The 14,727-nt window shown below is 45.0% G+C and overlaps 1 protein-coding gene across 2 annotated transcripts in view; it reads right to left on the bottom strand.

Annotated features, from left to right (window-relative positions):
* EDAR (ectodysplasin A receptor) overlaps positions 1–13,311 on the bottom strand; it is a 127,030-nt gene extending 113,719 nt beyond the window's left edge. For both annotated transcript variants that reach the window (XM_049857053.1, XM_049857055.1), the window contains exon 1: positions 12,997–13,311. The gene's annotated coding sequence lies outside the window, so the exon portion shown is untranslated. The remainder of the gene's footprint in view (positions 1–12,996) is intronic.
* Between the last annotated feature and the right edge of the window lie 1,416 nt (positions 13,312–14,727).

The following is a 14,727-nucleotide window of genomic DNA, read 5'->3' as shown; positions in this document are numbered from 1 at the left end:
TCAATTGTTTAATGAGAAAATAATTTGCTCTGTTAACCTTCATCTAAAGTAAAAACAAAACAAAACAAAAACCCACGGGGCAGTTCTACTCTGTCACACAGGGTTACTATAAGTCGAAAACAATGCAACGGCACCCAACAACAATACTAGCCTCCCAAGGTTGTTATAAGTATTAGTGTTAATGAATATATAGTCATATGCCGCATAATATCTGCTGGGACAATGTCCAACCACATATGTGTCCTTCGTCCTATAAGGTAGGTCATGGTAGAGTTCAGAAATCCTGATAAGAGAATGAGACACAGAGGAGGTAACCAGATGTAGCAAATGCCACAGCTTCCCCAGGCAACACCTGTATCTCATGTTTCTTGTATATAAATTGATTGCGTTGCCAGGGGTATAATGGTATGGTACATGTATAACCTATAACTCATGTCGTGATAGTCATAGCAAACACCTACGTTAGTGGCTTACGTATGTACTGTACTGTGCTTTCTGTTGTTATCTTATTGCAAACTTGCCCTCCTTACAAATAAAAAGTTTATTGTGTAATGGTACATGCTTCCACTCTGCAGCAGCATCTAATCTGGGGTATCACTCATGTCTTGAGTGTTGTAGCGTAATCTCTCTGATTAGTTTTCTTTCGAAAATATTACCGTGAAGTGCATCATGGCCCCCAGACACAGCAGGACCAGTGCTGGCATTAGCGGCAGCAACAGGCAGAGGAGAAGTATCAGTCTGGAAGGGAAACAAAAGGCATCCTACACAGCTTTGCCAAGTATATAATATGGTGTTTGCACAAGGTCCAAATCACATAACGTCGTATTTCACAGACGCACAACTGCACTTTCATTTTATACTATCAGCGATCATTACGTTCCATGAGATGGGGCGAAGGTGGGTGACCACAGTCACACACTAATTTCTGATATACAAGTGTTTCGACGTCCCCCAGCTGTTCTTTAACCTCACCTCATTTCGTCCTCTTCCCCAGTTGCTTCACTAATTCCAGACACTATTGCGGTGAGAGAATCCCCATCCTGTCTGGGTGACTGTCACATCCTGAAACCTCTGCAGGGGAGAGAAGAGTGACACCTCCCTTACCAGGCTCTCAGGAGCAGAGGGGGAAATTGCCTTCTCCGTTCTGGCAGGCATGTCTTGCCTCTGGTCTCGGCAGATACCCATATTTGTCAACAAGTATTTACTGATTACCCCCTAAGTTTTAGGTTCCCATACGTATGATGACATTTATGATATATATAAAAATATATATATGTACACCTATATAGTGTGTGTGTGTATACATATAAATACAAAAAAAAAGTCATCTAATAATCAATGCTATGGATAAAAATAAAACAGGAAGTTCTGGGGTGGGAACTGTGATTTTATTCAGAGTGCTCAGGGAGCCTTTGTCTGATAAGATGACATATTAGTAGAGACCTGAAGGGAATGAAGGAGAGACCCATACAGAGATCTTGGGAAGAAGCATTTTAGGCAGAAGGAACAGAAGATGACTTGTGTAAGGAGCAGCAAGGTCAGTTTGGCTGGACTACAGTGAGGAAGAGAGTGTCACTGGGGGGAAGGTGGCAACTGGACACCATGCTCCACGGGGCTTGCAGACCCTGCTTTGTCCCCATCAGTGTAGCTGCCCCTTAACTGTGAGGTCCCAGTGGAACTCTGGATCTGCTGGCCAAGTTAATGGGTTGTTCCAAAGAATGACAGACACCTCAGATGGACTTGACATTCCTGAAACTGAACGAACGATTTATAACCAAAGGCATAGCCACATACTTTCTATTCAGTCCATGAGTGTATGGGGAAGACTTTACTGGACTTATTGTGTGCCCATGTCCTGTTCTAAGTGCTTTGCCTGCTTCTTCTCATTTAAATCCTCAAACCAATCTCATGCAGTAAGTACTATTATCCTTTCTACAGCTCAGACGACTGAGAGAATTCGCTCAAAATGATTTGTCCCACCATCAGTATGTAGAGGGGCTAGCATCTGAACCTGTGTCCTTTGGATGCTAGGCTGTGCTCTTACCCATTCTTCTACACTGCCAGCTGCTCCAGCATCCTTTTCTGAGCCATCCTCTTCTACTATGGCCAGCTCACTATAGTCCAACCCTAACATGACATGTCAAATCCAGGTTTGGAAGAGAAGAATGACTTCTGAGGTTGAAATAGATTTAGCTTGTCTCAGGTTTCATGCAACTGACTCATTGCCATTGTCGTGGATAAGCCTAGTTAGGCTCTTGGCCTTGAGAGAATGAAAAGGGTCGTCTAATGGTTCCAAATGCTGCTCTAGCTCCAGCTTCCTACTGCCCCACCCAACACCTGTGTAGGTTCCGGGGCCCAGCAGAGTGTCTCTGGGGAACTCAGAGATGTCCAGGGTTCTGGACAGAGTTTTCTGTCTAGGAAAATGACTAGATATAAATCGCCGCCCCCTCTTGAAATGGTTATGATATAAAATTAAGCTTCGATCTTATTTGCCCACCTCATTTCAGATCTGATCTCTGAAGGAGCCCAAGGAGAAGACACAGAGTTGAAGTTCATGAACCTGAGTTGAAATCCTGCCACTTATCAGGAGGAAGCTCATGGGCAAGTCACCTCTCACCTCTCTGAGCCTTCATTTGCATGTTTATGGAACAATGATGGTAATATCCATTTCTCATCATTGTGATGCAGATTAAATAAAGTGAAAACATTGTGAAGGTAAAAAAGTCCAATAAAGGTTGGTTCGTATAAACATTTATTGAGTACCTTCTGTGTGCCAGGCACTGTGCTAGGTGCTAGAGAACATAAGGATGGACAAGACATGCTCCTTATCCTCTGATACAGAGGTATTGCTAGTCAGTGCAGTGGAGGAGACGGACATTGAACAGATTAATTACAATGCAATGCAATGTAACAACTGCTATTTATTTTCATTTCTTCCTATACAGCTTTGCTCTTTGTTTGCGTGTGGATATGCGGTTATTAGACCTATTTTTTTCTTCGCTAGTATGGGCCGTAACAATGAGTCTTTCTTTCTTTTCGATCTTTTAACAAAACCTTGAATAAAATTTGGAGCCCATGATCCTCCTGAGAATGTGGTAGCCTCTTTAATGAAGAAAACCCACCTCCAGGGAGGCCCTCGGAGAAGTGTTTTTCTTCTTCAGACACCATGGTAAACAGGAAAGATGGCCACACCACACCCGCCGTCCAACCCACACTTGGGGAGCCTGCATCCTCAGCCCTCCTGGTTAGAATCCAGGGAAGGCAGGCGGGGTCCCCAGACCACTGCCACAGGTGGAGGGATGTTTAACCAGATTGATGCCTATATCTCCTGAGGCCCCTTGCTTTTATTTAACCGACGCCCAAAGGAGGTGGAGAGCCTGTCCTTAGAGAACAAGAGGCATGGCATTTGTAAGTGCCTCTATTCTGTAAATGTAAGGAGGAGTTCAACATTCTACTGTTCTTACTTTTGCAATCTTCACAAAATAAATATTTGCCTTCAAAAGCTACAGCTGCGATAATCATCAGGGTACAATTCGCAAGCGCTGTTTCCCTCACACACTCCAATTGCAGAAGTCGTGTCAAAGAGCTGTGTGTGGTCTGTTTGGATAATGATTTTCATGTGGAAACCTCGAGTTGAAAACCACCTGGCAGTAATTTAGGAGAAAGTTTCGGTCTCCTGGTTTTTAGAGTTGACTCAAAATTTCGCTCCTCATTTTATGGAGGGAGGGACATTTCCCAAGTTGCTGAAATGTCCCTCCCTTCATAAAATAAGGAGCGAAATTTACTTAAGTGAGCGCTAAAGAGAACTAGTCCCTGAGTGGTGCACACAGTTAATGCGCTTGGCCGCTAACCATAAAGGTCGGTGGTTTAAGTCCATCCAGAGGGGCCTCAGAAGAAAGGCCTGGTGATCTACTTCCAAAAAATCAGCGATTGAAAACTCCACGGAGCACAGTTCTCCTCGGACGCACACAGGGTCCTCGTGAGTCAGAACCCCCTCCACGGCAGCTGGGTTGCTTTCAATTTTAAGGGAGAGCTGAGACATCTGCAGCGGAGCTTCCTGGTTGTTGCAAAAGGGCTGGCCTCCAGGTGTCTGTTGTATGATGGATATTTCAAGGGATCAATCTCTCTCCAGAGTCCCTCCAAATCTCTTTAAAAATAAACTTTAATAGGGGTTCTCCTGAATTTAAATACTTGTTGGAATTTTTAGCACCCATAAAGAAAACCACACTCTGCAAATCTAATGATGCACAGTTAATTTGTGCTGTTTACAAATTCCATTCTTTGTCAAGCTGGAAACCATGGTTCTCATGGTTACACTTCCTGGAGATGCAAGCTTTCTGCAGAGTATGGAGTGTCTAAATAGCCACAGCCTCAAAGTGTACCTTCTGATTTATTTTTTTCATTATGGGCAGGAAGTTTTAGGAGCAGCCATTTTGAGTGCAACCCAAGCCATTATTAAGGACTAAATTTTAAAGAAAATGAACCTTGAGAGTTCCCTAAGGTGCTTTTAAGAAATCTTGGTGCATTTCAATATTTTTAAGAATTAGGATTTTTTTTTTTTTTTTTCTGGGCCAGAGGTGATGTTTGTTATGCAAGGACACCAAGCTACAATCAAAATATTAAACCATAATACCACTTCTGCCTGGGTAAATAAAATCAGCCAACCCAATAGACGTTTTCAACACATACGATTGTCCTCAAGGCTCCACTGACTCAGGTCTTCCTATACAACATCAGAACGCTGACTGGGCTCCAAACCAATGAGTCCAACTTTTCAGCTCTTTCCCAGTGATCCATCCATAGGCTTTCAACGTCCCTGGGCTTCCCATGGACAGTACGTCTTTCTCTAGGTTGACTTATCAATCTTTATGATCCCATTACATGAAGGAAATCAAACTTGCCAAGTGCTGGCGGGCTGCATGCTGGCCAGGGCCCAACATCCAGGGATTCTCCGAGTACTCCATAAGAAACTGTGGGCAATTGGCAGTAGCAGTTCTGGCAGGCCAAACTGGGTGCTAAATTGATCTCTAAATTAGCTCCACAACAGAACACCTGGAAAAGGAGGTATTATGGATTGAATTGTGTCCCCCAAAATTATGCGTTGTAAATCTTCACCTCTATGCCTGTGGAATTGTGGTGCTGGCGAAGAATATTGAATATACCATGGACTGCCAGAAGAAGAAACAAATCTGTCTTGGAAGAAGTACAACCAGAATGCCCCTTAGAAGCAAGGATGGCTTGCTTTGGACATACTTTGGACATGTTGTCAGGAGGGATCAGTCTCTGGAGAAGGACATCATGCTTGGCAGAGTACAGGGTCAGTGGAAAAGAGCAAGACCCTCAACGATGTGGATTGACACAGTGGCAACAACAATGAGCTCAAGCATAACAATGATTGTAAGGATGGCTCAGGACTGGGCAGTGTTTCGTTCTGTTGTGTACAAGGTCGCTATGAGTCGGAACTGACTCCATGGCACCTAACAACAACAACAACATGCCTGTGGTTATAATTCCATTTGGGAATGGGTTGTCTCCATTATGTTAATGAGACATGTTTAGTGTAGAGGGCATCTTTTAAGAAATAAAAAAGATTAAACAAGCAAATCAGAGAAGCAGAGATGGAGGGAGAGAGATGCCAAGCCACATGAAGACCACCAGGGAGCAGAAGCTCAAAGAGACAAGCACCTTCCTCCAGAGCCAAAAGAGAAAGAAAGCCTTCCCCTAGAGCCAACACCCTGAAGTCAGACTTCTAGTCTCCTAAACTGTGAGAAAATAAATTTCTGTTTGTTAGAGCCACCACCATTGTGGTATTTCTGTTACAGCAGCACTGGATAACTAAGACAGGAGGCTTTTTACATAAAAGAGTCAGGGAAGCCCATGGGCTGTGCTTTGATCAACACCTCTTTGCCCACCAAATTATATCTCTTTCTGAGCGCTGAAACGTGCTTCTGAGGCATTCCATCTCTCCAAGTTCAGCCAGTGAGAAATGGGGAGTGAACGAAGCTGGCTAGTATCTCTTGGGTGACTGTGGGAGTATTGGGTAGGGCTGGAAGGGGTAGAAGGCAGTGTTTGTTTCTCAAGAATGTTACGCATTTTCTTTCTTTGCCCAACTTCTTGAGTCTTGAGCATCTAGCTTGAGACTTTAAAATGTAAGCATATGTTTCAAGTCGAGTCCTTAAAAATTTTCTCAGGAAGTCCCATTTGTCATTTTTTAGTTGTCAAGAGAGCAGATGTTGGGTTAAACGGGGTCATTTCACTTCCTGCCAAGTTCTTCCGCTGCCTGCCCCTTTTCTGCTATGCCTAGAGATCAAACTCATTTGGGAGTGATATTCAAAATATAACCATCAGTGCCGCATGGCACTGACCACTGCAGAACAATCATGGGGCTGGTACGGAACTGGGCAGCATTTCACTCCGCTGTGCACGGGATCGCCATGGTTCTGGGCTGACTCCACGACACCTAACAGCAGTGCCCGGCCTGTAGTGGATGCTCAGTGAAGACTTACCGAGTGAATGAATGTTAAAACCAACTTTAAATAGAAAGCACTGGCATATCTAGGGTACTGCACTGTCCCTGGGTGCGTGGCACCACTGAGCAGTTTCTATTAACCTTGCATGGCCCAACATCCTTCCTCAAGCACAGTAATGTGTTAATTAAAAGATTAATATGTTGGTCTCAAACCACCTGGAGCAAAGGAGAATGAAGAACACCAAAGACACAAGGTAATTATGAGCCCGAGAGACAGAAAGGGCCACATAAATCAGAGACTGAATCAGCCTGAGACCAGAAGAACTACATGGTGCCTGGCTACAACTGATGACTGCCCTGACAGGGAACACAACAGAGAATCCCTGATGGAGCGGGAAAGCAGTGGGATGTAGACCTCAAATTCTCATAAAATGACAAGACTTAATGGTCTGAGACTAGAAGCACCCAGAGTCATGGTCCCCAGACCTTCTGCTAGCATGACTGGAACCATTCAGACAGGGATTGGACTGGACTATGAGATAGAAAATGGTACTGGTGAGGAGTGAGCTTCTTGGGTCAAGTAGACACATGAGACTATGTGGGAAGCTCCTGTCTGGAGGGGAGATGAGAAGGCAGAGGGGGACAGAAGCAGGCTGAATGGACACGGGAAATACAGGGTGGAGAGAAGGAGTGTGCTGTCTCATTAGGGGGAGAGCAGCTAGGAGTATATAGCAAGGTGTATATAAGTTTTTGTATGAGAGACTGACTTGATTTGTAAAGTTTCACTTAAAGCACAATAAAAATTTTAAAAAATGATTAATGAGCTTGACTTGTATTTTCGAGCTGATATTATGGTAAAGTTATCTAAAAGAGGGGTGTTAGATTGGACAAAAAAACCAAACCCATTGCCGTCGAGTCGATTCCGTAGTGACCCTGTAGGACAGGGTAGAACTGCCCCATAGAGTTCCCAAGGAGTGCCCGGTGGATTCAAACTGCGGGCCTTTGGTTAGCAGCCATAACTCTTAATCACTATGCTACCGGGGTTCCAGATGGTTGGGCAGGGGCACAATTTCAGTGCTTGCCATAGGCACCATTTTCTGTAGATACGCTGCTGGCCTGACCAGGTGAATAGAAAGTGCCCAGTGGCACCATGTGCCCAGGGCGGGTGCAATGCCTGCCATACCTGCCAGACCCTAGTTACTCCACTGATAGAAAGCCTTGTTGTAAACGTCCCTTTTTCTCTCTCCTGTGTATGCAGTTTAAGAACCGTAGAATTGGGATATGGAAACATGGAATTTTTAAAAGAAAATATTTGGCAATGGTCTGATAGTTATCAAAACCGTGACCTCTCATATTTTCATTTGCAGTCTAGTTTTGTGTGTCTTTCTTCGTATCTTAAGAAAGTGCTTTATAGCAGGATTAAAGCATTGTTGGCAGAATTATGTCTCTCTTCTTCTCAAGAGACTAATATCTTATTTCAGTCTTTGTGCTCACCTTTCAGTGCTTATGTCTAGCCACTGAATACTGTCATTGAACAGTTTCAATCTTAAAGGATCCAGAAATATCACAACTAAGCTTGGCTTTCATGCACCCTGAGCCTTGCTGCTATTAGTAATAATAATGGGATTGGGGCTGCTGTTGCTCTTATTGCTGATTTCACTGTGACTCACAAGTGAAATAACCTCCCCAGGCCTTCCTGCCACATGTAAGACAGACCCCGGATTTACTGGCTTGCAGAGTGAATTGAGATGGAGTGAGCTTGCTGGGTGGCACAGGTGCAGCCTATCAACGCAAGTGCATCTTCCTGTGTGAACCTCATTACCATCCATCCATTTTCCACGGTGAGCTGATTTGCTGGAAATGGAAAACAAAGGCCCCCTGATTAGTTATGTGTGTAAATATGTGTACAATCTATGGGCATTTCCAGGGGTCCCTCTGCAGTCGGTCTGGGCAGAGGAGGCAGGGCTCTCTGGGTTTACTACCATGTGTCTGTTCCACCCTTGTAGCCAAACAGTGTGTTTTACACCCTTGGGCACCCAATCTTTGAGAAATAATAGGTGTCTCTGAGCCTTTTTGAGAAGGGAGCTTTGCCAACTGGAATTTGTCTGTTGACTTAGGGTGCTTTAGTGTTTGGGCGGCCCCTTGCCCCCAGCTGTGTGATTAGAACAACTGGTGACCTTCCTCTGACACAAACAATCTCATTCATTCATTCATTGGACGTATTTTCATTGAGTACCCTCTATGTGCTTGGGAGGACACTAAGACTGAGGACACCTCAGATTCCAGGATCCTCTAACACGCCACCTAATGAATGGCCCACCCTCCTATCAAGACCCACAGCAAAGCTTTTTTCTTAGGTTTGATTGCATAGGGTTAGCCATCCTTGGAGGAGCTTTGGAGGCACAACAGTTAAGCATTTCACAGGCGAAAGGCCTGGTGACCTGTTTCTGTAAAAGAATACAGCCAAGAAAACCCTGTGGGGCAGTTCTACTCTGTCACATGGGGTCACTATGAGTTGGAATCCGTTTGAGGGCACCCAACAACAACCACCATCCTTGGGTAATACTTTCTGATTCTCTTAGGACAGTGATGAAAAATAAAATACACTCAACCCTCATTTGTTTGTACTAACAGGGACCAAAGAGTTGTTTCAAAGGGGCTAAAAGGCACTCGAAAATTTGTTAATTACTAGAATACGTTAGCTTGGACCATATGAATTGCCTATATTCAACTGTTCGTGAACTATAAAGCAGCCATTCCACATGCTCACTGCAGTATTTCCTTTATTATCAAATCTTTTATCGATGTCTCACAAAGAACAAAGCTTAGATTGTGTCCTCTAGAGGCCCTTGCTTCTCGTGAGGACAGGAGGCTAGACAGCAGTGTAGCGCCTAGGACTGAAAGGTGCTTGGAAAACCCCGACACTGGGAAGCTAAGTTATCTATGAAGGGGGAGCATTTGTTAACCACACATTTACTTTGAACTGGTGGTTCTCACTTTCCCTTCTCTGCTGGTCTGCTTGTCCTTTCACGACCGTCACGGCTGCTTGCCTTTGAGTCAGTTCTGATTCATGGTGACCCCAGGTGTGTCAGAGGAAAGCTGTGCTGCGGTCAGTTCCGATGCGTGGTGACCCCAGGTGTGTCAGGGGAAAGCTGTGCTGCGGTCAGTTCCGATGCGTGGTGACCCCAGGTGTGTCAGGGGAAAGCTGTGCTGCGGTCAGTTCCGATGCGTGGTGACCCCAGGTGTGTCAGGGGAAAGCTGTGCTGCGGTCAGTTCCGATGCGTGGTGACCCCAGGTGTGTCAGGGGAAAGCTGTGCTGCGGTCAGTTCCGATCCGTGGTGACCCCAGGTGTGTCAGGGGAAAGCTGTGCTGCATAAGATTTTCAACGGCCGATTTTTCAGCAGTAGATCACCAGGCTTTTCTTCAGAGGCGCCTCTGGGTAGACTCGAATCTCCAACCCTCTAGTTAGCAATTGAGCGCTTTACCTGTTTGCACTACTTGTCCTTACAAGTGGCAAAATGTGCTAGCCTAAGGGGTAGGAGACGTAGGTTCTAGTCCCACTTCTCCTACTTGCAAGTTAAATGTTCGGCACCAGGCCTGGGCATTTTAAGTACTCAACAATGTCATTATTATTGCTATTATTATTGTTAGCTGTACGGCTTTGGGCAAGTCATTTCACCTCTCTAAGCATCAATTTCCTTATTGGGAAAATAAAAAAACAAAACCCCCTAGGGTCTCCAAGGAGAGGCTGGTAGATTTGAACTGCTGACCTTTTGGTTACAGGCTGTGGTACAGTGGCTAAGAGCAGTTCTACTCTGTCATCTAGGGTCTCTATGAGTCAGAAACAACTTGACAGCAACAGGTTTTAAGCGTCAATTTCCTTATTGGGGAAGACAAACATGGAAACACCTTGTCAAGCAACACAGGGCAGAGGTGAAGTAAGTGGACATCAGTTTATCTCTTCTGGTTGTATTTTATTTTATTTTTTTTGGAAAATAATAAGCAAGGATTAAACAAAAGTCTTGCCTGTAATATGCAAGTTCAAGAACCTGCCTTACTGATGGGCAGCTGAAGTCGCAGGCGGCTGCACTCTTAAAAGGCAGGGGTTGGTGTTTTGTTTCCTAATTGATGTAATGTGCTAAGTGAGCTTAATGTAAGTTAATTAATGATGCTGTTGGTGGGCGGCATTACTTAGGCAGAGCCTAAAACAGCATCAAAGGGAGAGGGCAGGCAGGTGTCCCCTGGGACACTGGAGGAAACAGAGGCCAGGAGTCAGGCGGCTGAGAGGTGTACAGACAGGGAGCTTCAGCAGGCCAGGAGGAAAGTGAGGGGAAGCCAACCAAGAGGGCACCTGACGGTTTAAACAGCGAGGCTGGCTTCCAAAAAGCCATCCTGTTTATAGCTACTGTGTTTGAACTTCAGACCTGCTTGAGTCTTTGAGGAACCTGGTGGTGCAGTGGTTAAGAGCTAAGCCACTAACCGGAAGGTTGGCAGTTTGAATCCACCAGCTGCTCCTTGGAAACCCTATGTTGCAGTTCTACTCTGTCCTATAGGGTCACTGTGAGTCGGCATCAACTCAACGTCAATCGTTTTTTCCTTTTTTGAAGCTAAGATCCTGTGCATTTCCTTGAGAATGAATTCCATTCTTTGGAAACCACAAAACTCACTCATCTGGGCCTTGAAAAAAGAGACAGGGAGCCGGGCTTTCTATCTGTGCGTCTCCATTGAGACACCAAGGGGTTTTGGCTAGAAGAAGCTCCACAGGATATTTTTTAAAATCAACAGGGCTCGGGCAGTTGCGTTAATCTCTAGGAGTCAATTTGGTTTCGCTCCCTGTGAAATAGGGTTGAGGTCTGGTCTGTCTTCACACCTCCGGCAAACACTGCCATATGGGGACACAGTGATGCTCAAAAGAGAAGGGTGAGTCCCTGACACTTCTAAGCTTTGCGAATATCTATCTTCGATAAAATGAAAACCCTGTTTACTTTTATAAACCAGGAAGTGGTTGGAGAGTGAAAATCAGGCATTTCAGGGAAATTTTATTTATTTTTTTCCTCCCTAAGACATGTCCCTCCAAGATTGCCCCCCAAATGTGCTGTCACAAATTAATATTCCCACAGCGCAGCCTGGCTCACTTAAGGATGGGGAGAGGGCAAAGAGGCCCAATTTCGGGCATATCTGAGACCCCAAATGGTTGTACCAGGACCCTCAGATGCCCCCAATCTTCTCTTCCCGAAATGAAGGGTAAACATGGGCAGTCATTACGACAAACCATAATTTCCTAACTCTGATGAGTGAGCTTCTTGGTGGACTCTGTCAAAATGTACATTGAAAGGCCCCGAGTGCCTGTGACTTTGAAATCTCAGGCACTTGAGTCAGGCGAGAATTATTCTCTCTCTTAAAGTGTTATTTTAATTGATTCCTTTTCTCCTTCGTCTTTTTTTTTTTTTTTTTTAACTTCTTTAGTATTTTGAAATAGCTATGGTTTCACTCTTAGAGTCTTAAAAAGGCAACTTCAGAACCCCAGAGCAGTGGCTAGCTGCAGAGTTGGGGAAGGAGGGAGCCTGGCTTGGTGTTTGCTCTCTTCCTCTCTCTCCGTTTTTCATTTCATTCATTTCACATCCTTGTGTCCCACCAACTGTGTCTGTATCCTCAGACTGACCAGGTCTTCTGCTCTGTGAGTTTATCACCTCACTCCTGGCCCTTTATTTTTTTAAGCTGTTCCTCTTGTTGTTAATCCAGGGTACATAGAGGCTTATCAGTAAGCAGTTCACCTGCTGTGCTTTCTGCCCAGCCTCACCCTTTCCCAGATCTCACACCTCTGCACGCTGGAGCAACGCGCAGGCTGTTGGGCAGTTACAGCCGGCTCTTTCGCACGGAGCCCAAACTACTCTGTGACCTGTTGGAGGCACTGGGAGAAACCTCTTGAATGGAAGGGAAATCCTTAATCATCAGAAATAGTTACCCAAGTTATACACACACACACACACACACACACACACACACACACACACACACACAGCCACACAGAGGCCATGAAATCGGGCCTCAGACTTGATTCAAAACCCCATCTAGAAGGGCTCTTAAGGCACTGTGGCTATTTGTGGGTTGGTTGCAGGTACAGAACCCAGAGGCAGCCCCAGCCCTTGCCTGCCTTCTCAGGCAAGCCGAACCCCAGTGCAAACCTGAGAGACAGATTTTCCATGCTCTCTGGAGACACCCGTTGTTACAGTAGCCAAAATCTTAAAGCCTGCTAAGCATACCCAAAGTTTAGCTTGCTAACCAAATGTGCAACCGATAACAAAACTGAGTTTCTGATGTTTTCCTGAAAACAAAGGCACAATCTTGGATCTTAGAACTGGTGGCGCAGACATACGGTAATTGGTGAAGCTTGTTCAAACGCAACCCAAAAATGACATGCATTTCAAAAATGCACTCAGGCTGTTTCCTAGCCTATGTCACCTCTGTCTCTCCATGCAAAAGAGCACATGAGCTTAGAAAACCAAAAGAAAAAGACTAAGGCTTACCTGGTACTCGGTGGAGGTTCAGTTTCCAGCCCAAGCAGAAGATGGATCTGTGAGGAAAACCCTACCACGATCCAGTCTGGGGGACACCAGGTTTCCCAGGTGGGTCGTCCCAGCAGATGCTCAAGGTCCCTGTAGGCTGGCAGAGCTCCCTGGGGGCCAGGCACCCCTCCACGGCTGTCAGCCCCACTTCTTTTTGTCTCCAAGGGCTTTCCGGGAACTTTTCCTTGACTACTGAGCGTCCTGTCTGCGAGCTAGGAGACTTCGTCCTTGCAGAGGGGCTTTCCCTCGCTGCAAACTCACCTGCACCACCTAGAGGCCTCTTCCGGCGCTGGAGATTCGAGAGCCTCGGCACTTCAGCCCGTTCCAGCCTGTGCCTGACTTCCTGCCCCTCAAGAGACCAATTGGAATGTGTGAAAATCATTGATTTTTTTTTTTTCTGGCGGGGGAACGGGACAGAGAGAGTCTTGCTTCTGTTAGAACAACCAAAGCCTTTGGGCAATGGGGTGTTAAAAAAGATAATTAGCATAAAAACATAATTAATCAAGACTTGTTCACGAAGGACCCACCACTGAGATGGCTACAGGCTTGGGTGCTGCTGCTGGAGTCAACTTTGAAACACGTGTGCCACAGGTTCCCCAGCACCCCCTTCACCTGGCACATCTAGGCTTTGAGTTACCAGGAAGCTTTAACTGCTCTTCTGCTCCTCTACCCTGACACCTTACCCCACCAACACTGTACCTCATGTAATTCTAGATAATCTGGAAGATGTCTGAAACACAAACATTTCGAAAGGGCATTGCATTTCAGTAGTAGTCCATTTTTTCTCCAAAACTAAACGATTGGGGAGGGGGACCCTCAACCTTGAAAAGAATGTCATTTTTCCAGCTGACCCCACTCCATCCACAAACACAAGAATGGAATGGCTCCTCTAGGACACATTGCTATGTCCCCCTTTTCCATTGGCTCTGGCACATAACATACAACATAATTCACATATGAGAAGTGAATAGTTCAAGACAGAAAAAGAGGCAAAACTGTGTGGGTCTAGGGTGAGGATGCTGACCTCGAAGACTAATTCTGCCGCCAGAGAGGGTGAGTAGAACCATATTTGCTTGACTTCCTTGACCAGTGTGAACAATTAATCTGGACAGTGTAGGTTCCCCATGTGAGAGTGTTAAGTTGAACTTTCAGACTTGGTTGTTGACACTGCCCATGCTGACCCCAAACTGAGGGTTTGTGGTAAATTAAAACGATTAAATTAGGAACCCAGGAAACAAATAGGAAGTAAGGGTACTGGGCTAATCTTTTCTATTGCATATAATTTTGACTTTTTGACATTTTCATTTTGATCAATATGTTTGAGGACGGAGATGATCTTAGGGTAACTTTTTTTTTTTTCTGTATTGGAAATTAAATGGTGACTTTAAATTTGCCAGAGATAACAGGGATGCTGCCAAAAGATAAGAAAAAGACAGTTAAAGGATTTGAATATGGATGGTGTCATATAAGCCAAAGGAATTTTCCCCTTTCTCTCTCTCTGAAAAATCTAAAACATGATGCCATTAAGAAAGGTTACAGATGGCTACACTTGAGGTTTTCATAGTCATCATATCCGAATGAAAATGAGCACACAAATTAATCCAGTAGATTAAGAGAAAGAATGAAGCAAGTGAGACTATTGTTTATCTTCATAATTTAAGGCTCCAGAGCTTTGAAGATATGTGAATTTCT

This window comes from Elephas maximus, chromosome 17, assembly GCF_024166365.1.
Source record: "Elephas maximus indicus isolate mEleMax1 chromosome 17, mEleMax1 primary haplotype, whole genome shotgun sequence".
Classification (NCBI taxonomy): Eukaryota; Metazoa; Chordata; class Mammalia; order Proboscidea; family Elephantidae; genus Elephas; species Elephas maximus.
Note: the sequence above shows the minus strand (reverse complement) of the source record. Positions and strands in the feature narration are given on the sequence as shown.